The 25,376-nt window shown below is 43.1% G+C and overlaps 1 protein-coding gene across 9 annotated transcripts in view; it reads left to right on the forward strand.

The window, feature by feature from the left end:
* Positions 1-3,775: 3,775 nt before the first annotated feature.
* Positions 3,776-25,376, forward strand: part of CNOT4 (CCR4-NOT transcription complex subunit 4) — a 73,503-nt gene continuing 51,902 nt past the window's right edge. For 6 of the 9 annotated variants that reach the window (XM_084496616.1, XM_084496613.1, XM_084496618.1 and 3 more), the window contains exon 1: positions 3,983-4,126. The gene's annotated coding sequence lies outside the window, so the exon portion shown is untranslated. Of the gene's footprint in view, positions 4,127-9,557; positions 9,714-25,376 lie in introns of those variants that run through there. The other 3 variants (XM_084496611.1, XM_084496617.1, XM_084496615.1) reach the window with 3 other exon arrangements.

Here is a 25,376-nt window from a genome sequence, read left to right on the forward strand (position 1 = left end):
ATGAGGAACATGAGCCTTGCAAGCTGCTCAATGCATGAAAAATGTTTCAAAAGAGAAAAGGGGAATAGGAAAGAGAAGTCCATGGATCCTGCGAATGGATTTTAGTGCAGAAGCCAGAAGGCACAAGACGAGCTGGAAGGATGCTGGTGGCAACTTCTGTTAGCTTGCATGCAAATATCTAGCTTCAGAAGAGTTTGGGACAAGGAAAATGACATACAGGCAAATTTGCTGGAAATTGTGCAGAAGGAAGCAGACCTCTGAAGAATATTAGGATGTTATATGCGTACTAGTACCTCAAGTGCACCTGGAGGTTAACAAGAGTAGTGGTGACTCGCTGTAGGTCCCCATGGATTTCTGTGCCCTTTCCAGAAAGCAGGAGTGATTTCTGCTTTCATTTGCAAAGGTAGGGGCAGTTAGCACTTAAGGTGTGTTGTGCCAGAGTTAAGCTGAGTAAGTAAAGATTACCATGAAAAAATTGGCAGAGGCATCCCGAAGTTCTCATTTTTCCCTAATAACACTGATTCTTAACAAAAGCAGTAACAAAGATACATTTCTTTCATATCTTTGGCTACAACACATTCATTTTTCACCAATATATTCTCTCATTTAAAAAAGAGCAGGACAAAATCCCTCACTCTGCTTCCCTGAGCAGCTTGGACACCTCCTGCTTCTCTCATAGATTTTGAGCAAGACATGGTGAGCATCTGTCACTTGCAGCAAATATTGATCAGAGTGTTTGTAAGGCTCCTCCACCTGCCCTTCAATTTTCCAACAAAGCCCTTCGTTATTATTCTGCTGTTACTCAGAAGAGTCATATAGTTCCTTTATCCAGCACATTTGCCCAGTAAAAGGTGTCATTAGCCAGAGGAGCAGAAAGATGGCTGGGTCTCCCAGACTGACAAAAGGAATGGCAACATCATTAACATCCATAGCAGTCCAGGGAGCAATTCTTACTGTTGGTGCAGTAAATAAGGCTGAATCTCTAAAAATCCTGTCATCAGCTATTGTATATCATTCTGCACTAATACTTGTGAACTTTCCGTAATCAATGAGGCTTTGCAGAAGCTTGGAAAAATATCTTTTTTTTTTTTTTTTCTTTTTTTCTGTGGATGAAACCTGACTGTCAGTATGAAATACAGGTGTACACGTCCAACTGCTACTTCCATCACAACTCAGGAGCATCAGCTTTCCAAATCTTGAAGGATTTTCTCTGTACTAGCATACTGAAACATGTACGCTGTCTGTATTTCCAGCACACACTGACAGACCAGGGTCAATCCAGCTAGCAGGTGGCTGCCTGGGTGGCTGGTCAGCCCCAGGGCAATGATGTTGCACATCTCCACACCCAGAGGTGCTGCCCTGTTGGGTTTTTCTTGCCAGCTATTCATCTGGCAGTCTGTGCAGATGCTTTGCAAACTTTACCATCTTGAAGTGCTCGTGTTAAGTACTCCTCATCCAAGCCAGGGGAAGTGGAGGGCAAGCCAAAAATGTAAATCCTATGGACGCACATTTGTACTCTAGCTGGTATGCACTGGTTATTTCCAAGCGAACATACTCTGAAAAGTTTTCCTTGTAGATACAGAAACAGTTTCTTAGAAACAATCCTTCTCAGTTATCAGACCCATTCAAAACAAATGAAAAATAAACCTTTCCAAAGGTGATTGAGGTGTCAAAATGTGGCCACGTAAGTAAGAATAACCTATTGAAATAACTACAGTTACTTAAAAGCAAGAAAATAATTAATTGAAGGACATCTTAAATCTAACAATGGCCACCTTAAATCTAGCAATGGCCACATGATGGCCTAGTGAATTACTCTTACAGCAGATATGTGCTGAAATTTGTGTTCATGTGGGGCTCAGTAAAGGAGTTAGGAACAGCCTCCTAGCAAGGGAAAGACTCCTCAGCAGTGGATTAGAAAAAAAAACCCAATCCACTTAATATTAACAGCCTTAACTCTGATCCATGAATCGCAGCTCTTAGATATATTAGTTTCATTTTTCTTTTAGAGTCCAAGCACTTACCTTTATTCAACAGGAAGCATCGCCAGGTGTGTCACCAACTACATTCCTTATGTAAGTTACTTACATAATAGGTACTTTTGGAGTCTAATCATTTATATAGAGCTTGATATGAAAATGTGCAAAACACACATTTTTTGAGAAAGTCTATTATTTTTATATATATTCATTGGAACTTGATTATTATGTAGCTATATCTATGATGTATATGTTACAGTTGAAGATGCAAACACAGAATTTCTCATATATACAGCTCTTTCAATTTCATCGTATGCTTTGTTTCCAAAAGAGCATTGCATTTGTGTTACACATGTCAGGACTGCCAATGAAAACTATTTATTTTTATGCAGGCTTGGAGCTTGCCTATAGCTAGAAGTGGTAAAGTTAATTCATTGAGCTTGATGTTTCGGATATACTTATATCGATATAAAACTTTATATGCAGGAGGTAACGTTGGCTTGTTTTGGGCAGGAGAATAAGCCAAGATGACATGAGGCACTGTGTTGCTAGCAGAACAGGCATGTGGTGAGAGGCTGTATGAGTACGTAACGCTTTAAGATATAAATGTAAAGATGAAAAACATCACATTACTACATTAATCAGTTGTACTGATCAGTTCAGAGCACGTTCTGCGACGACCACTACAATGACCACCTCTCACCTAGCGACTGCTGAAGTAAAAGCCTGGGGTGGGTACTGCCGTGGCAGAGGTCCCAATAGGTCGTGTGTGGGAGATAAGTGGTGGCTGAACAGCCAGAGTGAAGCTGCATGAGCTGGTCAGGAGCTGCCACCAGAGAGGCAATAGAACGGCTCTTGGCTGGTAGCTGAGGTGCTGAGGGTCCTTCACGCGCTATGGGGGCTGCAGGCACAAGGAGGGGGATTTGCGGGGGGATTTGAGGTGTGACGGGCCCGCGGCCTGGGGGCTTTGGTGCCTGCGGTGCAAAGAAGAGGCAGCAGCAACGCGGCTCTGCCGGAGTTTCTGTCAATACGGAGACCAACGAGGCGAGTCTCCGGCGGGGCAGGGATCCTTTCCTGCGGGCTTTGCAGGAAGGAAGACGCCCCTGTCAAAGTCACTTGACAGGATTTGCCTGAATTTTGAAACTGCAGAGGGGGAACCCAGCAGACGGCTGCTGCCGCGCCTCTGCCCGCTGCCCGGGACGAACCCCGGGCCCGGGCGGGTTGGGGCCGGGGGGGGCTGAAGCCGAGGGGGGGCCGGGGCCGAGGGGGGGTCCCGGTTTCTGCGGCTCCGCGTCCTGAGCCGGGGCAGGAGGCGGCGGGACGGCTCCCCCCCCCCCCCCGAAGGGCGGAGAACGGAGCCGGGAGAAAATAGTAATAATAAAAATAATAATAATAAAAAAAATAACAAAACGAAGCGACGGCAATGGCTGGGGAAAGGAGAAAAAAAATAATAAAATGAAATAAAATAAAAAAAAGAGCCGGTTCGCCGGACCTGTCCGGGTTCAACGGCCGGCAACAGGTGGCCGGGACCGCAGCGGGCGGCGGCCGGGACCCCCGGCGCGGGGCGGCTCAGCCCGGAGGGGGCAGCGGGGGGGCACCGAGCGGCGGCAGCGGGACCCCGGCTCGGCCCGGCCCGTCCCGGCCGTGCCCGCCCCGGCCGCCTACAAGTCCCGAGCGGCCCCGCGCCGTCGCGGTGTTGCCGTCGCGCCCCGTCCCCGCGGCCGCCCCCCGCCGCCGCTCCCCGCCCACTGTCGGCGGCGCAAGCGCAGGGGAGGCGGCGTCCAGGGCAAGTCTCCCTAATGTAAGATGGTGGCCGGGCTGGCAGCGCAGCGCCCCGAGCTCGGAGCTTCCCCGTCCCTCGCCTGAAGGCCGTCGGAGCAGCCGCCGAAGCGCCCGGCCGGCCGCCGCCACAGGTCCCGCCCCGGGAGCGCCGCCGCGCTCGCCCCCCGCTCTGCGCTCGGCTCCCGTCGCCTTCCCTCCCCACCCTTCTCCTCCTCCTCCTCCTCCTTCTCCCCTCTCCTCCTTCCCCACACGCTCGCCCGCCCGCCCCCGCCGGCCCGGCAGGGAGAGGGAGCCGCGCACACGCACCGCGGGCTGGGCAGGGCCGAGCCGGGCCGGGCCGAGCCGAGCCGAGCCGAGGAAGGCGGGTGAGTGCGAGCCGCAGGCCGGGCCGGGGGAGGAAGGAGGGAGGAGGAGGAGGAGGAGGAGGAGGAGGAGGGGTGGGAGCCGGGCCGCCCTGCCTGCGAGAGCGCCCAGGCTTCGCCGGGACGGCGCAGGCCTCAGCCCACCCCCCCGGGCCGGCCCCGGCGGCGGGGGGGACGCGGGGCGAGGCGGCGGCCGCCGCCGGGAGGGGGGCGCCGGGCAGCGGGGGGCGGCCGCAGGGGGACCCCGCGGCGGGGGCCGGGCCCCGGAGCCTCCCCGGGCACGGGCGGCCGCCGAGGGGGGAGCCCCGGCTTGGCGTGGAAATTTCCTCTCGTCCCCTCCTGCCTCCTCCCCGCGGCCGGGCTCCATTTGTTCTTGCGATAGGCACTTTTTATTTTAATACTGGGGGTGGGGGGGGGGGGAGAGGGGAGCAGATGGTAAATGGCAGCGTCTTGTGCTTTTTTTTTTTTTTTCGTGTTATTTTGTGCCGTCCGTGTAACCTCCTGAGATCTGGCCGTCTGCGAAAGGATCGGCACGTAACTTTCCGTCTCTCCCCCTCGCAAAGCACCAGGAGCCCTTTCCATTTTGTGCGTGAGCAGGAGCAAATGACAGGGCTGCGTGCGGACTCGCGTCTGGCTTCCAGTGGCTGTCACACTGCTCTACCTGCCCGGCTGGGAGCGAGCGGCCGCTGTCCCCGTGTGCACGGGAAGATGGGAGGGAAAGCACACGAGATCGCTTCCTTAAAACGCTTCCTCACCGTCCCAGGAAGGATTTAGTAGTCCATAGCTTAGACGTCTGGGTCAGTATAGTGACACCAAATGCGTAGTTCGCAGGAGAAACAATTCTTTGGACCGTATCTTAATGTAAGCAAAAGCCATCAGCTGGTTAAAGCTGTGGAAACTCTGGGCCTGCAGATGTTCGCCTGTTCCTGCCCAAGTTTTAGAAGTTAATGTTGGCTGAGAGCATGTTTACTGAGCCTGTACAGATTTGTAACACACTGAGCTTTAACTGTCTGTATTTCATTTTAGTTTTAAAGTGTTTCGACTTGGGCATCCCTGTACTTTGATTTCGTGTTCATGTAAACATGATGACTGGCATTAACAGAAGACACTCCTACAGATAGATGAATATGTGGAGGAATGAGATTCCTGCTGTCCTCCCCGTGTTCCTGTTTTGTTCCTTGCACAGGGAAAGTGTAACAAAATGCAGCCTTAAGAAGAGCAGAGAATAAGATAGCTGTGAGGTTTGAGGGGATGGATTGGTTTCAGCTGGCCTCCAAATACTCAAATATGCATCTAGTTTCTTCCTGTTTCTCTAATAATGCAGCGAGCTAGCGCGTGGTCTAGGATTCGGATGCGTTGCACCTTAAGCTTTTGGGATTCTGTGGTAGAGTTTCTAATTCATAAACAAGATGAACACATGTAAGTGTTTAGAAATGCTTGGCAGTTGAACTTGGCTGAATTGCAAGCAAAGTTCATCCTAGGGGAAGGGATTGTTTTTGGAAAGGGGGGAATACAATGATAAAATGATCTCTGCTTTTAACTTACTGTTTCTTCAGGTGCCGCCTCTGATTAGTTTTTAAATGATGACTCTTGGACGATCCTAACAACTTCTTTCTTTCTAGAGGAAGGGTGGTGAGTGCCTTTCAGGAATAGCGCTCTCAAAATTTGTTGGTGCTTTCTCTTCAGCAAGTTTAAGAACTGCTATGCGCTGCCCTCTAAATGGAATGCTGGGGTTAAAGAACTTGGTGAGAGAATCTGCACAAGTATGTGGCTTTCCTTTTTTTATTAAAAATAGCAATTACAAACAGATAGATGTCCTTCACAGCTGTAGTTCAGGAAAGTTAGGATATTCTATATATAAGTGAAGTGTTTTGAAATTACTCTGAACAAGAATTTGATCTCTGATCAAGCAAGGGCCCTGGAGGCCTAACCTTGACAGCTGTTTCTTAAAACTTTACCTACATCTTTGAAATAACTACCATCTGAAATAAACTCATTGACCTGCGCGTACAAAACATCTTCTGAATGACTGATCGTAGATCAGCCAAGGCATCTTAGGCCATGAATCCCTTTATCAGAGCTAAGAAGTTAGTTGTCCAAGGCCTTACCACGTGTTGGAAGGAAATTAATTGCTCAGGAAAACCACTAACATCAAGAGCTCTTGAATGTTCATGTAGGGAATGGTGTCTTAGCTTCTACAAACCACCTTTTGCCCCACTCGCATTTGTGTAGTATTGCAATGATAATTTAATGCATCTGTGAAAGATGGCAAAGTTTACCTTGCTTTAATGTCCTCAATGCTTCTGTTCTTTAAGATAGTTTTGGTGCTTTCTTTGATTTCTAGTGTGTAAATTCTGTCTACTTTGTCCTATTTTTATCAGATGGAAACAGCGTGAAGAGTCAGGATTCGGTGAATAAGTAGGCATCTCTTCGGGCCCCTTCTTGTTCTTGGAGAACAGACCAGTTCCTTTCAAGAGACTTGGTTAAAATTTACTAGCATTTTAACAACTATAAATGCTTACCAGTCTTCAAAACTGAAGTATACAGCAGATGGTTTGGCATGGATTAGGATGGTGCTCAAATCTTCTGCTTCTACCTGTAAGCGAACTGGGAGGAAGATACAAGTATTTAGCAGGCAGTGTGAGTGTAAGCTCTAAGTAAAAGCATGTATACATACGTTCTTGTGCTAAACCCTTTGGATATGTTAGGTGTATGTTTTCATCAAACTGGGTTTTGTTACGTTGTACCAGAAACTTTCATCGTACCTTTGGCTGTGTCAGATGATGTCTTTCTTGTGTGAGCTTAAAAGGGAGATCCTCATCCTCTTCTTACTTCAAAAATATATTAACCAGTCTACTAAATTAGTGAATGTTCAGAAGTCATGTTTTTGACTAGCTGTGGCTAGCTGTTATTAGACTGGTTACTCCAGCCTAAAGAAAAGAATCAGTGTTTAAAATAGTGTTTTCCATGTAGCGCTTAAGTAATAAGGTCTGGTGTTTTTTGTGGGGGTGGGGTAGCGTGTTTTTTGCTTGTTTCCCCCTGGCTGTTCTAGGATCACGGCAAATCTAAGGTATTTCTTGTAGGGACATTTCATTTCAGGGGGCCTTAACAGTGTTTTCTTAAATATGTGTACAGAGTAGTTTATGTATGTGCTACCTTATGCACATGCTGTAACAGCATGAGGAAGCAAGAGGATGACATCTTATCAGTCCTTTTCTGTGTATCTTAAAACCCATCTATGTACTATATTCTGGAGCAGGATATGTTAGAGTTGATTTCAAAATAATCGTCCATTTTGGTATTTTTATTAGTTACTTCATCTCTTGCTGGTTTTCAAACTGGGGAGAGGTGGGTTGGGGTCTGTAGAAAGGGCTTTGTGCATACTGTAGTCAGTGAGTTTAAAGACGGTTGTAGAGTTGAAGCAAATGTGCTGCTGAACTTGGTGGGCATGGAGCTTAGCTCTTGGCCGGGGCTCGCTCCCAGAGCAGTGCTGCCTGCTTTTGACCAGGATCTGTTTTCTTGTAAAGGATGATGGCAAAATTTTGGTTGTCTGTGAGTGACTTTGTTCTGCGGTCCCAGCATCGGTTTCTTCCTTGCTGTGCTCTCAAGAATTAGATGCCTAATATGAAGTAGATTTCAATTGCCTGCAGTATCTGATGTTAAATAACTGTGCTGTTCCAGGCTTGGGTGGTGAGATGGAGGGCTCCCTGTTGGAGCGCAGATCATTGGACTGTGTCCTTCTGGGGTTTGGTTTTCTTAGTCATCACAGCTTAGCAGTCCTTGATTTCTGAAATGCAAAATTGCAGCATCTTGTGTTTGATTGTAAATACTAGTTAGCAGCACTAGGATTTCCCCTTCTTTCTGTTTCAAAAGAGATGAAATGGATGGAGAAAGAACGTGTAACGATGGTATCTTCCCTTTCTTGACTTTGAATTTCTGCTAACGAATTTGGAACAGAATCACAGGAACTTTGTATGATTGACAGGAGTAAGTACTGTGGTTTTTAAGTAGTGCTTCATCCCTGCTACTACTTCAGCACATTTTTTAGGCCTCCTTCATGGCGGACTGCAACCTAATCTTCTGTTTTGGGCTACTGAGCTCTAATCTCTTCCTTGCTGAGCAGAACAGGCATTTACTTTCCCAGTGTGGATATTCTTAAACAGTTTCTGCTGTGTAAAATTTGATACAGAAAAATAGTATGTAAAAGGGTGGCAATCTCACTAGTCGTAGGACAAATAGTACGCTGTATAGGAAGACCTGCTACCAGCTTCCAAGCTTAATGCAACGAACAAGTGAGAAGCTGGGCAACTTGTTTTAGGAACAGTGTGTTCAACAGATCACTTACAAACATGTAGCCTACTTTCTAGTATTTTAGTTTAAATCTACAGTTATGGCAGAAACCTTAATACAAAACATGTTTGAACAGTGTATATTAATTTTAAATTGCAAGATGCCTGGGCTAAGACTCATAGAAGTGTGAAATACTGTATTTTCAACTGAGGTAATGTTATTACTTCAAACCGATCTCTTATTACATGTTAACAATAACTTACCAGTTAAAAAATACATGCTTAACAACTTGAATGCAGGAATTGAAGGAAATTATTCAGTGATATAAATATACTTTGCAATTGCTGACCTGAGGGAGTTCAAAGTGATAAAAGTTTTGATGAAGGTGATGTGCCACAGAGATAAGTATGTGATAACTGTCATTTGGAGTTTCTGGTGTGCAGTACAACTCAGAAATTAAACAAAAAGAGGGGTGGGGAGGAGTGGAGAAGTGCATAGTGGTAGTCATGAGATGTATGGAGAAAGTGTTCAACTGCTTTTTTTTCTTTTCCTACCTTCTCTCCAAACATAATGAGTGAAGATTGGTATATATGTAGCTGTGGCTGTACCTGTCAGTTCAAGGCCTAAAGCTTCGCTGTGATCTGCAGAAGTTACCTTGGGCTGCTGGATGATTCAGAAATAGAAACTATACCCTCTCTCTTTGAATAGCTACTGCTTCGTTACATGTGACTTTTCCTTTAATGAAATCTAGAATTCATCTTCAGTGTCTCATTCATAAAAAAGTGTCCTCTGAGAGCTCCTAAAGTAGCATGAAAAGAAAGGCCAAAACTTGTTAGGTCAAAATCTGTGTTTATAGGTCAGCTTGCTTGATAGATAATCTGAGTGCATCTCCCCCTATCAGTGTGAAAGGTAGGGGCCCTGAACTGCTGGAATTAGCTGAAAGCACTAGCCCAAATGAGAGAGGGGCCCAGAAACACTAATCCAATTTGTCCAGTGATTTTAATCTTGCTGCCATTTATCATAGAACTGCTGCTCCTCTAAAGCACACTTGCAGGTGCTTCTGTTGCTTGTTAGCAAGTCCAATCCCTCATCCTACAACGATGAGTTTTCCTTTTACAAACTTCATCTTGCGTGAAGGGTCAAGGAAGTTGTGACTGAAGGAACCAAGTTTGAGAAATTGTAGTTTCTTCTTGTCTTTGAAAGCTTCTTTGCCAATACTTTCATTTAGTGAAGTGTGCATTTAACATATTAATGTTGTGGTTTCACAGTTACTGGCAAACTGGTTCTGGAATATCAGGTGGTAAGTCTGAAGGCAGAGGATGATTGCTGGTGGCTTTCTTCAACATAACTGTTAGCGTGCAATAAAAATATGAAAGAATAGCTGGGAAATGTAAGGAAATATCAGCTTTCTAATCATCAAGCTGTCCTTGCACACAGGCAGGCATCTTCTGGCTGGTTTATAGTTTTGTTTGTCTTTAGTAGTGGTAACTGTAAGGAATGCTTCACTGTAGGTCCATCCTCTTGTTCACAGCAGTGTAGTGGCTTCCTGCTCTAATTGGGCTCTCTTAAAGCCATTAATTTCTTAATCATTTTGCTCATGGTCTCATTTTGATTTAACCTTGCAGGCTCGTGATTCCCTGGGGGTGGGGCAGTGGCATACCTTGTAGGAGAAGGATTGCTCTGGTTACTACTACGTAAATACATAGTGCAGTGAAACTCGGTAAGAACCAGCTGTGTTGTGTGACTGTATGACTCTTTGACAGTGCTGAGAAGACACCTTGCCTCAGTTGGAAACTGCTCGCAATTGGTTCTGTGAAGAGTAGCATCTTTTGCTGGGCTGCTGGCGAACTGCTTTCAGAGAAAAAAGGGAGCCCTTACAGCCATCTTCATGAGGAGGCCCGCTGTGGCATTGCTGTTACTCTTTTGGATTAGTTATGTAGAGTGTAATCTAAGTGAAGAACCAGAAGATAGGCATTGGGAATTAAAATCCTTACTTTATCTCTACTGATAATTAATACCAGTTACTGTTTGTTGTATTTTTAGTTTGTGCGCCTGTGCACACACTCACATACTTTTTTTTTCTATTTTCTAACAAATTTCACTTGGGAGGAAGAGGTGAGAGGCAGGTTCCTTCTGGCATCTGCAGTACTGTAGTCAGCTGTGCTGAGCAGCTGAGCCACACATTGGATGAGGGGAGCAACCAGCTGCTGCTCGTGCTGCATGCACAATGTACTTCTGAAAGCTTGGTGGCAACTTCCAGAGAAGTGCAGGGCAGCCCCTTCCGATAGCATACCACTTTTTTCCTGGGACTTAGGATGGACTCGGGAAAGACACTGGTATATGAGAACTCACCATCAGAGTTTTGTTTTAGTAAATATAAAGCCAGATACTGAAGAGAGCATCCCCCTCAACCAGAGCCGCCATCAATATAGAAGTTGGTGAGGCTGCCTTAATACTGTATTTCTCTTTAATTTTTCATTTTCTTTTTAAAAAATAAAATTTTAATAACCAGTTCTTCTTTCTCTTAAGGCAGTTACTTGAATCTCATCTGGATTCTTGTTAGTTTACATCTCACATGGGCTTAGGCTTCTCTGAAGGCACTGTGCTCAGCTGCTCTTGATCAGTAAGAATTCAGAGCTGTTTATTAGTTTGGAGGGGTGGGAACAAACACAACCTGTGAAGTAAAGCCACAGCATCTAAAGAATATGCTGGGCAAGTGCATTTGCAGTGTATTTGAACTTCTGTGCTTTTTATAGCATCTTGCAGTCTGGCAGATTACTTTTTGGGGGATTTAATTCAGGATTTTGTACATAGCTAGTGACTCCTTAAATTCACCTGCCTGAATTAATGTGCTTCTGTATAGCTGAGGCAGTAGTAGAAGGAATATATCTAAAACCAGTGCTTCACACCCTACTGAAGCTTGTGGAAACTGATACTCTGCTTTTGAGTGTTTTACTGCATTGTTTCTTTTTAGAATATTATTTTTTTTTCGTTTTCTGCGCGGCCTTTTTAGAAAATGACCTGGAAAACTATGTCCCCAGGATACTTCTTAATGCTCTCCCTTTCCTTTTTTTAAAGTCAATTGTTTTTGTCTGTGACTGTCTCTAGCATTTGTTTACTACAGCTATAGGTTATCTTCAAGCCATCATATGCTCTATTCCCCATTGAGATAAAGGTACTTCCCTGAATGGAGGTGCTGATCTTTCCCAACCTCATTGTTTACTAACAAATACATATTTCCCTGAGCAGTAGCAGCAGAGGATTGTAACTCATGAACCAGACATGTGGGAGGTAGGATTTATGATTGGAGTGAATACTGCTCAAACTTGACACCTCTGTGGATTTATAGCACTTGTATGGAGTAAGTGATAGGAAGATTCTTTCATCCTCTGAAGTTTAACCCGTACATACATAGTTATATGTATGAAGTTTGGTTTGCTTTCTGAAATGTAACTTATTTTTTGGAAATGCAAAGCAAATATATACGGTAAAGATGTCGTTTACTTTGATTAGTTTTAAACGTGAGTACATGCTAGTGGTTATGCCTTGTCATTGTTAGCTTGTGAGTTCTTCAAACTTTCCAGCACTTATCCCATTGGAGATGGAACCTTCACTTGAAGGCATTGATGCGCGATTCTTATCTGGAGTCTTTAAACTCTTGTGTTTAGTTATTAAAAACAAAACCCAAACACATGGGTAAATCAAGGTCATCCTGAATTTCTGCCCGAGAGGAATTTAACTTAGCTCCTTGCAATGTAACATTTACCCTTGGGACGGTCTTTTGATTGTAGTTTCAGCCCATATTTTCATCTGTATGTCTTTATTTCTTATCCTTAACTGAATCTGCTAAAAGTGAATGGTAGTTTGAGAGATAATTGATAACTTCTGAGTGGTGTTGTCTCAAATCCCTGGAAGTCTTCAAAAGACGTTTAGATGTAGAGCTTAGGGAAATGGTTTAGTGGGGACTGTTAGCGTTAGGTCAGAGGTTGGACTCGATGATCTTGAGGTCTCTTCCAACCTAGAAAATTCTGTGATTCTGTGATTCTGTGAAATGCCTAGGCTTGTGGATCTGAGCTCTGGACTGATGTTTCTTGTACAATGGTGTCTTGTTGGGTAAAGAAATAATGCATTAAGTGTTATCTTCCACTTTCTGAACGGTAAATTTTATAGAAAACTGCAATGTATGCTGAGTGAGTAAGAGGGCTGGGAATGTATTGGCTACTTCTGAAGTGGATTTTATTCTGGAATGGCTAGGGCTTCTCCTTCCTGCCCAGTGATATCTTCAGAAGATGTAAGGTTCTGAACTGCAACCCAGTCAAAAGTGAGTGGGGGGAGGAAATGGAGTTTGTTTTATGTTTTTTTTTTTTTTTTTTTTGTAGTTATTCCATTTAAGCTCTTGCTATGTTTCCAGTTCTGTGTTTGTGTGGTGTCTTGTGCTGTTTTTTTCCCCACAAGGTAAAACTTTAAATATTCTCTTGACAAAAAAAAAAAAAAGCAATAATCCTAAAGTGTGTTTGAATGTAACTATGACATGGTAGACATCTGTGCTGTTCACTGTTGCCTAAGATGTGTCAGTGAATCTTTTAAATGAGCATCCTACTTGTGTCTGTCCCAAGCACGGTATTTTTATTCTCTTAAGTTAATTGAGCCGAGTCAATGTCTGCCTTCAGCCAACAGAACCAATAGGTCACTGGTGTTACTGGATGCTGCATTTTAGTTAGATGCACCTGTGTTCTGCCCAATTCATTTCTTTAAATTGTGAACAGATACTGCAGTATGTAGAACTCTGCTACAGAGTTGTAGATTCTGGAGAAAACTCAGCTTTTGATGCTTTCAGCATAAAACAAGAAATAAACCCAAGGCCTAGCTTCCATTCACTTCGACAGTGCCATAAACTTGGATGCAGGATGCATGCTATATTTGCAATCAACTTTACCTTCCAGATGTACTTAATTCAGCTTTCTTGATGTATAACTTGTGCTTTTTTTCTCTCTATTGGACTTGGCAGTTGCTAGGGCTAGTGCTTTAACCACTGGTTTCCTCCTGCAAATATCTACATGTAAGTATAGGTACCTAAGTGTAGATGTTGTATCCATTTGAAGTAAAAATGGCCTTTTGTACTTTAAACTTGTACTGTAACTTAACAGTTCCACTGTAACACACGGATTTACACCTTGAGACAGTTACAGTGTGCCACAGCAGTCTTTATGCTAGGGAATTCCTCTGATAAAACACAACTTTTCCACTTGATGCTGCAAGTTTTGGCCTTGTTCTGTGGCTCAAGGACACTTTGTAATTTCATTATAGTCAATAGATATACTCCATTGGGTAAAGTTAGGTGCAACTTAAATGTTTGTAGGATCAAGGCATTAATTTTTAGCATTTTGTTTTCTGCCTTGAGCTCTGTATAAATTGAAGTTCTGATGTGTGGCTGTGTTGCCTGAGGTTTACAGTGGAAGTGCAGGCAGGTTATTCATCTAATATTACTGTATCTCCAAACTGTTAGGTGTTCCTTTGCCCGTGGTTAACAACTGACTTGGCTATGCCTCTGTGGTGAGAGGTAAGCATTGTCAATATGGCCAAAGTCAGGTTTGTTTCCTTATGCTCTCATGTGGCTGTGAAGATACCAAGAGCGTAAATGGCTGAGCTAGAACCTGGAGGCAGTGACTGTGCTGTTTCCCAAGTTTCTGAATGAGATTGAAGAGACTGACCAACTGTTCCTGCTGCTGTGTGATTGTGGGTAGCTTCTCAAGGATCCTGACCAGGTTTTCAGGAGGTGCAGGGACTTAATTTATTTGTGGGAATTAAAAACAAAAACAAGCTAGATGAGTACGGACCTTATTCTGAAATATTTATTCCCCTGTTTTTGGGAATCAAGGAGGGGGGCTTTTCTGAGACGTGTGGAGGCCTGTAGAGATTTGTTTTTCTGTTAATGAAGCTTTGCTGTTTGTTCCAGTACCTGTAATTTCCCAATCATACCCTTGAGAAAAAGGGAAATATTTTCCTCCCCCAGGAGGTCTAAAGAAAATCTTTGGATATGACCCTTCTCCATGCCTTCTTCTCCTGTCTCTGGTATTCACTGACTTACTGGTCAAGACATGGATTTCCCAGTAGGTAACAATTCCTTACGTTACTTATTTCACCCAAGAGTACTGGTGTCTGAATAGCTAGTACTGTCCTGAAATACATTGCCATTAGCCTGATGAGTAAGTTTTTGGAGTACAGAAAGGATGGTTTAGAAAATGGATACTAGAAATTTTGCTTGTGGTTATCACTAGGACAAAGCCCTTCCCAGAACACAAGCGTGCTTGTGGCTCTTCTGTTAATTTATTTCACCTTGACTATCAGCTTATGGTTTAGATAGCAGCCCATATAACGTACTCTTGTTCTCCTTCATGTTATATCTAAAAGTGTGTACAACAGAGGCTTTTCTGATCTTATTTACTTGTCCCTGTGTATCCAAGTATATATTTAATCCTGTAAAACTTCTCTGCTCAGCAGAACTGTCATTCAGTTGGGTGGCTGCTTTTGGAAGACCTTCCGTAACTAATTCTAGTTTAGAAACAGCTACAGGCTGAACATGAGATGTCCCTTCTTTCTTCCTCTCTAGAGTTGGGGTGTCCTAGGAGGGGGATTACAGTGAGAGAGGCAGCGTACAATTTATGTGTACTGGAAAAGGTTTTAATGTGGAATCATAAAGGTTGAAAAAGATCTCTAAGTTTATCTGGTCCAACCGTCCCCCATCCACCAAGATTACGTGCTAAACCATGTCCCTAAGTACCGCATCCTGGGGGTGTTTAAGGAAGGGTGGGACAGTGACTCTACCACCTCCTTGGACAACCCATTCGTTGAAATCTTACATTTCAGTGTCATGGGTGCGTATGAGTCGTGTGAGTTCGCTGACGTTCTGTGAGTTCGTGAAGTACCAGTAACAGCTGTTGCTGTTCCGTTAATACCGGCACTAGGCTACCGAGCACCAGAAGGTGACAGAGCGGAGTTCAGTGGAAGGCCATCAAAATGTTTGGGACAGTTTGATGCTCTATGAGACCAAGTGAGAAGAAATGAAGGGAAGTTGAGTCTTCATCCTGGAGAAGAGAAGGCCTCGGGAAGGTGGGAGCTAATAGTAGCCACTGGTACCTGTGGGCAGGGTACTGAGAGTGCTGAGCTGGGCTCTTCACAGCAGCGTGCAGAGGGCATGCAAGAGACAGCAGGCTTGAGTTAAAATAAAAAAAAAGTTTTGCCATGGAGATGTCAACTGTTAGAACAGGTTTCTGAAGGAGGTGTCCATCCTTGGCTGCTTTGACCCAGCTAGATAAAGCCCTGAGTGACTGGGCTGGTCTTTGTGACCTTGCTTTGAGCAGGACGTTGATTAGAAAACCATTGAGGTCCTTTGCAACATCAGTGAATCTATGATGCTGTAATGAAAATGCAAAAATCCTCTGCTTCATCAACAGAGAGATGTCTATGCTTGAGTTTCAAACCAAGTTGTGGGCCTTAATGTTGATAGTGTGGGTTCAGTGGAAGTGCAAAAAGGTTTTTAAACTTGAAAGGAACTCCTTGAAGTAAGCAGCGAAACCTGTGGGTAAAATACAAAGAACTGCTGAATCTTTCACTGAAAAAGGGTGTTACCTGGAAAAAAAGCTTGAGCTGGTTGCTTAAATTCAGTGATTAAATGCTCAGAAGTGAATGAACTTCTGCATACCCTGTCCATGGTACTGCAGGTGCAGCCTGAGCCCTTCAACAGCTGCAGTAAGCCTGGGAGTGCGCTGGAATAACAGTGGTGTAGTGGTGAAGATGGGGTTGGCTGTGTGTGTGGTTGTTTCCTCTTGTTTGTTTTTTCTCTGTAGGGTTTTCTTTTCTTTTATCCTTTAAGCTTATAGTTCTCTTCGAAGCCTTGGGAACAGTAACAGCACTGTTTGTGTCTAAAAGCTAGTTAATGTAGTTGTCTCACCATGTAAAGCATGAGAAACTGAGTAGGCTTCACTTCTGCTGGTTAAAAAGCACAATTTTATTGCAGGTAATACAGAGTAACTTTTGCAACTTGTAACTGCAAGTACTCTATAATTTGTCATGGACCAGACTTTAAGTCTCGATTTTCTGCTTAAGCTAAGACCTTTAGGCAGGTTGCTAGTGATTTGCAGGGTTATGAATCAAGTCACGAATAAAAGATTAAAATTAGCTGTTGAACATCATCATGGTGGTTCATAGCTTCTGCAGTGTCTCCTGGGAGCACGCAGACAAGGAAGGAAATGTGGCACCCCAAACTTAATTTTCTTCTTTGTACAGTACTTATGGATAGTATCCTTCATTAATAGTTATCTTAGACCTTACAGGTATTCTTTTTCATGCTTGGGACTTTTTGGGGATAATGAGAAGTTTTTAAACCAACCCTTTGTTATGTTGAAGTTGCTGTTAGATAAAAGCTCAAGGATGCATAATTTTTTCAGTACCTTAGTACTTGTATTTGCTGTAAAAGCAAAAACAAACAAACAAAAAAAAAACTTGGAAAACAATTCTGGCTTTTTTGACTTATATGTACTAGGGCTTGCAATCGTTTAGTGGCACTTGCAAGATAAAAATTCTGGACTAGTGAGCTCATACAGGTATTGGTAAAATACCTGATACCTCTAGGGAACGCTGTAAAAGAGAGTTTAGGAGAACTTTGTGTGTCCAGTAATATTCTTCAAGTCTCTGTCCATCAAACAAGTTTAGCAGGAATAATATAAATATTCATACAAGTGTATTTCATTCTGACCTGGAGGAATGAGGAGGTAATTTGTTCTTCAGGTTGACCTTGGTTTTTGGCTTCCCCACACAGCTGGTAACTTAGTGTGATAAGGACAAAGTTGGTTACTGTGGGTGCTGGAGATCTGGACTGCAGCTAGCAGATATAAGTAGTTTACATATCGTGGTCACCGCTAACTCTGAACTAGACCTGGCCGCCAGCTAAAAGGTCAGCTTTTAAATATTTTTAAATATTAAGTGACTGCTGGAGAAGTAGAGTTCTGCAATCCGCAATCTTGACTTTCTGCTGTAAGAAGAGCAGAGAAAATGATGGACAGGATCTTCATCTAAATGTATGAATTTTTTGGAAACATTCAACATCAAAGTACGTCTTCCGTTGTTGGAGGTTGTCCTTTGCCTCCTATATAACTTGTGGATTATGTTTTGTACTTTGACTATTATTAGGGACATTGAAAATGAACTTCAAATAATTTTGTCTTCATCTAAAAATGCAGATGTGATGTTTGTTTAAAGTAAGATTTTTGATGGGTATGCGGGGGAAGCTAGTTAAGCCATATAAGCAGTTCCACATCATAGTCCTTTTGTAGATAAGTAGCACGAGAGAACCATCCTGAAACACGAAGTGACTTGTAAAGGTTGAAGAAAGTTAAGAAACAGACCCTAAATTAGTGTTGAACTCTGGGGAAAGACTAAATGCAAGGCTTATAAATGTGGCTAAAAGGGAAGCAAATGCAGCTGGGATGTTCAGCAGCCATAGTGCTGCCTGCCATGGACACCATGTGATGGCTCCATAATAGGTATGTCAAAGACTTTTCATCCCATTTTAAACTGACAAAAGATGCTTGATTTACTACACAGGTATAGTACATGGAAGGCTCAATTTTCTTGCTTCACCCTTGTCAAAAAGACTTAGATATAAAGGTAACTCGTGATGTGTATGTATCCTGTTGCAGAGTATCAAAGATATTCTCTTGCCCCCCTCCTTTGTCAGAGTAGCTGGTGGCTTCCTCTGCTGTGCCATAGTTGGTCTTGAAGTGTGGCTATTTTGAAAGTTCATCTTCTCACTGAGAACGATGTAAATGACAGCTGATTCTAATTCTCACAAACAACCTAAAAACAATTTTTAAATTTCACAAATTCTTTAATTTTGTTGAGAATCTGGGACATCTGAATTCAGGATCAAGTGCTGAATATATTAAGGAGCATGCTTGTAATTTGCATCCGTCAGTAATTACTGAATTTTGAGGTGCTATATAATGCCATCCTGCCCTACTCTGCAGAAATATGCTTCAGTATGAGCTGGCTGGTAGTGACACCAAGGATTACTGTGTCTGCAAGGCCGAGTGCAGCGGTAGCGTCTTGTTAGACCAGCATACCTGTTTATTATATACATTGGTCTAATAAAAGATACCATCTCAGCCTACAAACCTTGCTGATATCCTGAAACCATTGGGGTTGCTTTGGAGTAGTGCAACTGCAGGAGTCTGCTCGGAGGCACAAGAACGTGGCTTCTCTGTCTCTGGCAGCCTCAGGACCCTGCAGCAGAGCACAGAGCTAGGAGAAAGACAACTTTCTTTCCCTCCATGCTCGTTTTCTTCCTTTCTTGTGGCTGTCCTTGATCTGTGCCGTGCTGTTCAAGAATGGCTTCTGTTGCTTTGTTTTTGGTATTTAGGCACTTGCGTTCAGCTGCAACAAAATGACTTGTGATTTCAAGTGGAGAAACGTAATTCTGGATGGTGTTATCTTTTGTTATCTTACACACTGATCTTAAACTAGAGAGAATGTTCTGTGCGATAGCATTCTTGGTCTTATGTCCAAGGCTACACATCTCAAGGAATTTAACAAACAAAAAAAAAAAGCCTGTAAATGTCACTTTAATATTGTCTGGAACATTTTTCAGGCCTTCATTGAAACTATTTTTTGTATTAAAATCAAAAAGCCAAGCTGTAGCTTGAAATACAGCTTTTGGGAAGTAGTGCTTTATCTTGGGACCTGTTGCAGGGCAGAGGGAAATAGAAGTGAATCCTGACTGTGGTCAGTTCAGGGCTCTTGCCTTGTGGAGAAGGAAGAGAGCCTGGCAGCTGCTCTAGTCCATAATCCTAAGGAATGGAGGCGCTGGGAAGAGTGTCTCTGCTGGTGTCGTCAGACTTCATTCCTCCTGGGAGAGGACGTTACTCTTCTGCTACTCTTAACTCAGACTTCTTTTCTGTACTACCTACTCCACCCAATGAGCATTTCCTTCCAGAGTTTGGGAATTGAGTTGCTGGTGTTGCAGTGGCAGCAGGAACACTTAATCCATTTCCAAAGGGCTGCTGTTTGTGTGAGAGCTGGGAATTTGTTTGACTGGTGGTGTAGTCTAAATCTGGGAATGATGGTAGACTTGAAACATGCATACATCACTAAAGTTTAACAAACAGAATGGAGAAAAGCATTAAACACCCCCTGCTCCCCCCCCCCCAAAAAAAAAAAAAAAGAGCTTCCCTTTATTCACCCCAAGTTTTCCTTGTTTTATCTAGTTAAAGCATTAACATGGCTATAAAGGCATTATGCATTATGTGCATTTCGTCAACCAAAACCCCTTGATAACATCTGATTTACTTATCTGCATGGACAACACTGATTACAAACCTTTTCTGCTAAGTACCTGAGGAAAAAAAAACTAACCTGCTTTTCATAGCCAAATATTCCTGCTTAAAAAAGAGCAGATAAACTTTTCCTTCTCTTATGTGGTGTTGTCCTCTGTTACTTTACACCTTTGTTACCATACGGATCTGGCTCTTATGCAGGTGAGGATTAAAAACTTGAATTAATGTAGACTGGTCCAGTGAGGTGGCACTTTCCACTAAGTGGATAGCCTGGATGCTGTGTCTCTGAATATTTCTCCTCCCCCTTGCAAACCTCTAGGAAAGATGCTCTATAGCTACGTTGTTGACTGGATAAATGGTTTTGAGAAATACCTTTATAAACCCAAGGGGGTGAGTCAGTGGTGTGGTGACTTGGCATTATTTTGAAAGTGGACGTTTCTGTTGGAGACAGCAAAACCTCTCCATCTCCCTCGCTCTGCTGTTGGCACACTAATGAGGGTTTTCAGGTTGCTCTTTAAAACACTTAATTGCTGTTCAACACCTTGCAGATGAAGACTAAACCACACTGTAAAGTCACTATTATAGGTTTGTAATCACACGCTAGCCCACACAGAAGTGGCAAGGCACGATGACCCATTGTTATATTTTGTAACTTCTGTGTGCGTGTTTCAAATGGAGTATCTGTCTTTCTTAAGACTAATTTTGGAAGGTTTTTGTCATCAAATTAAGCTCTGTGCTTAACTGCTCTCCTAAAGCAAATAATACCTGGTATCTGATCTGTTGTGTTGTGTGTCCTGTAGTTAACACGCATGGTAAGCGTGAAGGTAAAAAGCACCCATTTGTAACTTGTTATGGCTCATCATCACTGAGCCTCCTGGTGCCAAGACCCTGGAAATTTGGAATGCTAAAACAGTAGATTAACTAGATTATTTTTTCTTGTCGAATGTAGCTGTGAGCTTATTTAGGTTTGTTTGCATATTAATATTTCAAATACCTTGATAAGTGGGGATATGTGGCTGTTTATAAGAGGGGAAAATGGCTAGTGTACATGATTAAAATTAAACTTCTGAATGGTCTTCCCCTAAACTTGTAGTGGCAGTTGGTTTTGAGATCACTTTTAGAATACATGTAAGTAATGTCATAGTTATATCCAAAATACAAACAGCAAGAAGCACACTAAGCTGGAAAAGTAGGCATAGCTCTGAAATCTGAAGGGTAAGAATCAACAACCCCAAATCTAAAATACAGAGTTACAACAAGAGAAAAGGATGCTGCTTCAGTGCTCCCTGAATTCTGTCTTCTGTGGTTTTGTGTGTGGAGCTGGCTGAAGTGAATAGCTCTGTCCAAAGCAGCTGCTGTACTTGGCCTGTGCAGCTAAACGAAGAAAAAATCTGGTTGCAGCCACTTCTCCTGTGGCTCCTGAATTTGGGAATTACTTGCTGTGTGTGATAGATTATTATGGCTCTTTCCAGTGTAAGGCTTGTTTGGGATATATTTCCCATTCAAATGCAGTTCAGTGGTAATAACTTTCAGAATAAAGCACCTGAACTTTATTTCTTGATGACCTGCTCTGTAGAAAACTAGTAGAAGAGATGAACCATCTAGCTTATTCTTACATGAGCTCAGCTTCTCGAGAAAAGGTCTGATCTGGTAACTCTGCTCTCTTCACGACCAGCATCTTGCAAGATAGTGTTTTACTGCGAGGCTCCTGTTGGTTGCCATACTGACCAAGAAACTAAGATGTTCTTTCTACATTTTTATCCTCCAGGATTTGCTAGCTTGAGATGACTTCCTTTGAATCTCTGGTTCTGACTTTCCTTTAGCCTAGGCAGAACCGTGATGCTTCTGGCACTGGTTTGCACTGAGGTTTTTTGGTGATTATCACTGCGCTGGCCGTGCAGCCTGGCACCGGGACAGATCACAATAAACAAACTCTAGTTGTCTTGGAGTGGAGAAACTTGGAGCCAATGTAAGGATACAGGCCAAAAAAATCCTTTCCTAGTCTGAGACATTATCATCTCTGGCCCCCAACACAAAAATCTGTTACTCATGGCAGACAGCTATGTTTCTTCCTATGCTTCTTCCCGTGGGGGGGTGAATAAGGGCAGCGATAATTGAGCCAAGGTTTTCAAAAGGAGCTCTAGCCTTTCAGAGGGGCTATGGCGATATACTAGGGCTTGTTCTGGGTGGGTTTTCTTAGGTTGGTTTGGTGTGTTTTGCTTTTGAGGGGATTTCTTCGGTTTTCCCCCCTCATAATCCCTGGTCCCAGAATCTTTAATCATATCAGTTTGTATGATGGTAAATTGTAATCCAGTAAACTATCTTTTTTAAAGGCAAGAATCTTCTAGGGGAGACTTCAAGGCAAACTCATTCAGCTTAATTTGTAGAAAGATAAGAAATATTTCACAGGTACACCCAGACTAATCAGCTCTGTTTAGCTTTTGCAGAATGCTCGAGGATGATCTTTCTCCACCTAGTGGGAGGTTTGATGTGGTGTTTGCTGCCAGGTGAGAAACTGGGACTCTTCTGTAGGCTTTTCAAACTGGACTTACGAAGCCTCTCTAGTCTGGGAAATGTGAGGGGGAGGGAAGAGCAGCACGTGTAATTCCTGACAGCCCAGAATTCTGTGCACTGGCTGCTGTTCTTTGGTTCCAGCACTGACTTTGGTCACTCTGCAGATACAACTGTACTCTCTGCTGTTGAGCCCTTCCCCAATAAGAAGGGACACCACCTGTCTGAAAAATATCAGAAGTCCTTCTTACCTGGCCATATGATGCAATGGGATCTACAGATGAGCTGCTTCTACTTTTTCTTTAAATAGTTAAGATTTCAGTTGTGATTGTCACTGCGGGTTATGAGTTATAGTAGATGAGGAGGTCTGAGGTGCCTGGCTGTGGTTATTGGAGAGATTGCTCTGTCAAGAAACAAAGCTTTGCTTATAAATCTCACTGCTGTGTTGGTTGAGTTGTAGTCATTGTACAAGTGAGCTTATAAAAATGCCAGTCAGCTCTGGAGATAGGAAGTGAAATTAAAAAGACATGGAAGGATTCTGGTCTCCAAACCAGTTCAAACTTTGCGGTGTGTGTTACAGGCTCTTTTTCTTTTGTGCTTCCAAAAGTGTGGAACTTCGTAGTGAATTAGACCAGCCCTGTGTGTGTACTGCTGTACTGGAGCAGCATGCAGTTGTCCAGTCTGGTGTCGTGGTGTGGTCAGCAACTGGTAGCAGCTGCTGTGTGGAGGAATATAAGGCTGGCACAAATGTAGTGATGCCTTCTGGTAGCAGCCCCTAAGTCTGTGCTTCTCCAGCTCAGGAAGTGTTTGGATCAGCAGCCTCCTTGGCAGTGTATTTTGTGCTTCACAGTATGAGAGAGATTCCTTTAATGCTGCTGCTTACACCCATGTCAGCTTGTCTGATTGCTTTTAAACCTAAATGCCATCATCTGCAACCTTCAATGGCATGAGTTTTCACAGTTTAGCCAAGCACTGTGTGGAATATTACCTTTGTTTGACCGTTTTGTGTTTTGACTTCTGTTTAAAGCATTTCTCTATTGCTTCATAATGTATGCACACTGTCTCCTCCATCCCACCTATTGCAGTGCCTCACACTCTCAGAACCCGGTTTTCCTGTGGGTCAGTCTCATTCTCTGATACACCTGGTCATTCTGCTTATCTCTCTCTACCTTTGCTTTTCCTCTCACTGCTTATGGAAAAAAATAAGAGCTATCCTGCGTACAGGGTGTGAGTGCTCTGTAGATTCTACAGCAGTGCGTTTGCTACTTTTTTCCTAATCCCTTGTATTTAGTGTGGCTTCTGACTGTGGCTGATTAGTGAGCTGATGTTACAGGACATAGTTATTATGACAGCTCAGAAATCTTCTACCTTAAAATTAATTGGATTGACACATCGTTGTACTTATGTAGAAGCAGCTTTTCCTAGCTTGTGCTGCTTGGCGTTTAGCAACAATGTGTCTTGTGCTACTTTATCAGTCCTCAGTTTCATGAGATTCTTCAGCTTTCTGCCCTCGTCTTTTTCATCTTTAGAGATAAATCCTTTTGCATAGAGAACAAAGAAGTAGACACAAATTACTATCTGAAATCGCTACTGTATGTAATGTCTGGTGTCTGTGATGAGAGTCATGTGGAACTGCCATTGACTTCCCTTTTTGTACTTGGCTTCCAACTTTTTAAAGTCAAATCTTCTTCTATGAGAGGGAAGATGCTTTTCTGAAAGCAGCCTAATTTCTTCAGAGAGCTCGGTGGAACCCCATTGAAAGCCTTTTTGAAATGTAAGAAGGAAACTAAACTGTCCCTGTCCACACGATCTGTGACTTTCCTCAGACTTATTTATGGGCAGTGACTTGTCTCCCCATGAACAGCTGGGTATTTTTCTCTTGTTTAGCCTGCTGACTGTCTAGCTCTAACTAGTGTGGCCATTGGACTTGATTACAGACTAAACCTTGAAAGCTTCAAGCTTCGCATCACTTGCTCACACCTGGAGAATCTGACCTGTTAGTGTTTATGGACAGATGCTTTGGGTGCTTAATATCTGGTTGGCAGCTGAAGTACAAGCACAGCTCCGATTCTGTAAACCCAGGGAGAGGAGACGCAAAAACATTAAAAACACTTATTTCCTTTGAAATATCTTAGCACTTTTCTAACCAAAACTATGTACTTGTCCTTTAATGAAAGAAAACGGTATCCCTTCTGAAAAGTTCCTACTGTCAATTACTGTTCTTAAAAGTCTGCTTGTGCAGCTGCCTGTTAAAGAGGATCTGTATAAACTTATGGGCAAAAATTTAAGTATAGGCTCATGAAGTAACAGCTGTGATCCTCTGTCACATGAGCAACGTGTCCTTCTGATCATACTCTGATTTACTGTGAAGGTAAACCTGCAAGTAGCTTCTCAGCTAAACTAAAAGCCCTGGAAAATTCTTAGGCAAAACAGTGTTAAAGGTAGACCAGAGCTTGTTCTTCTGCTTGAAGCATTTGTTGAAGGATTTCTTTCACTGAAGTGTGATTCAAAATAATCTGATAAAAGTATTAATTGTCTTTATAAGTTTGACCTCCTCGTTTGTCCTTAGTAAAGCTTGCATTTAGAAAAATTGTCAGATAAAGAATCTGCAGTTACTGAGAGGAAAAGATTTTTGCCAGTTTTTCAGTCTGTATATTAACACATCATGATTATATTCTAACAAATAGAGGCAAGGAGTCCTGATTCTAGACCACTGCTTAAGATTTTCAAGATTTTTGCAATGCATAGTGACTGGGAATTGCAATTCACACATCAACAGTCTGTTACAGGTTTCTGGATGTCACTATCTTCCCAAAACTGAGGGTTTTCTTTGAAAAATAAAAACTCGGTTAACTTCAGCTCAATGCTTCTAAGGAGAAAAATAACAGAGCTTTGTTTTTCCTGTGGCAGGAACACTTTGAACCGTGGGGTCCTTTTGGTTCTCTTAATCCTACCACCCCAGTCATATAACAGTAGCTAGGCAAGGCGTAACGGCTCGTTTCAGTCAGACCTGTGTTGGGAAGTTCAAGTTGTCTTATTGTAGCTGGTTGCACTGTAGGCCTGCTCTGTACAAGTAGGCTGTAGGCCACAGCATAATCAAAAAATGTGACGTTCATGAAGAG

This window comes from Aythya ferina (genome assembly GCF_964211825.1).
Source record: "Aythya ferina genome assembly, chromosome: 1".
NCBI classification, from domain to species: Eukaryota; Metazoa; Chordata; class Aves; order Anseriformes; family Anatidae; genus Aythya; species Aythya ferina.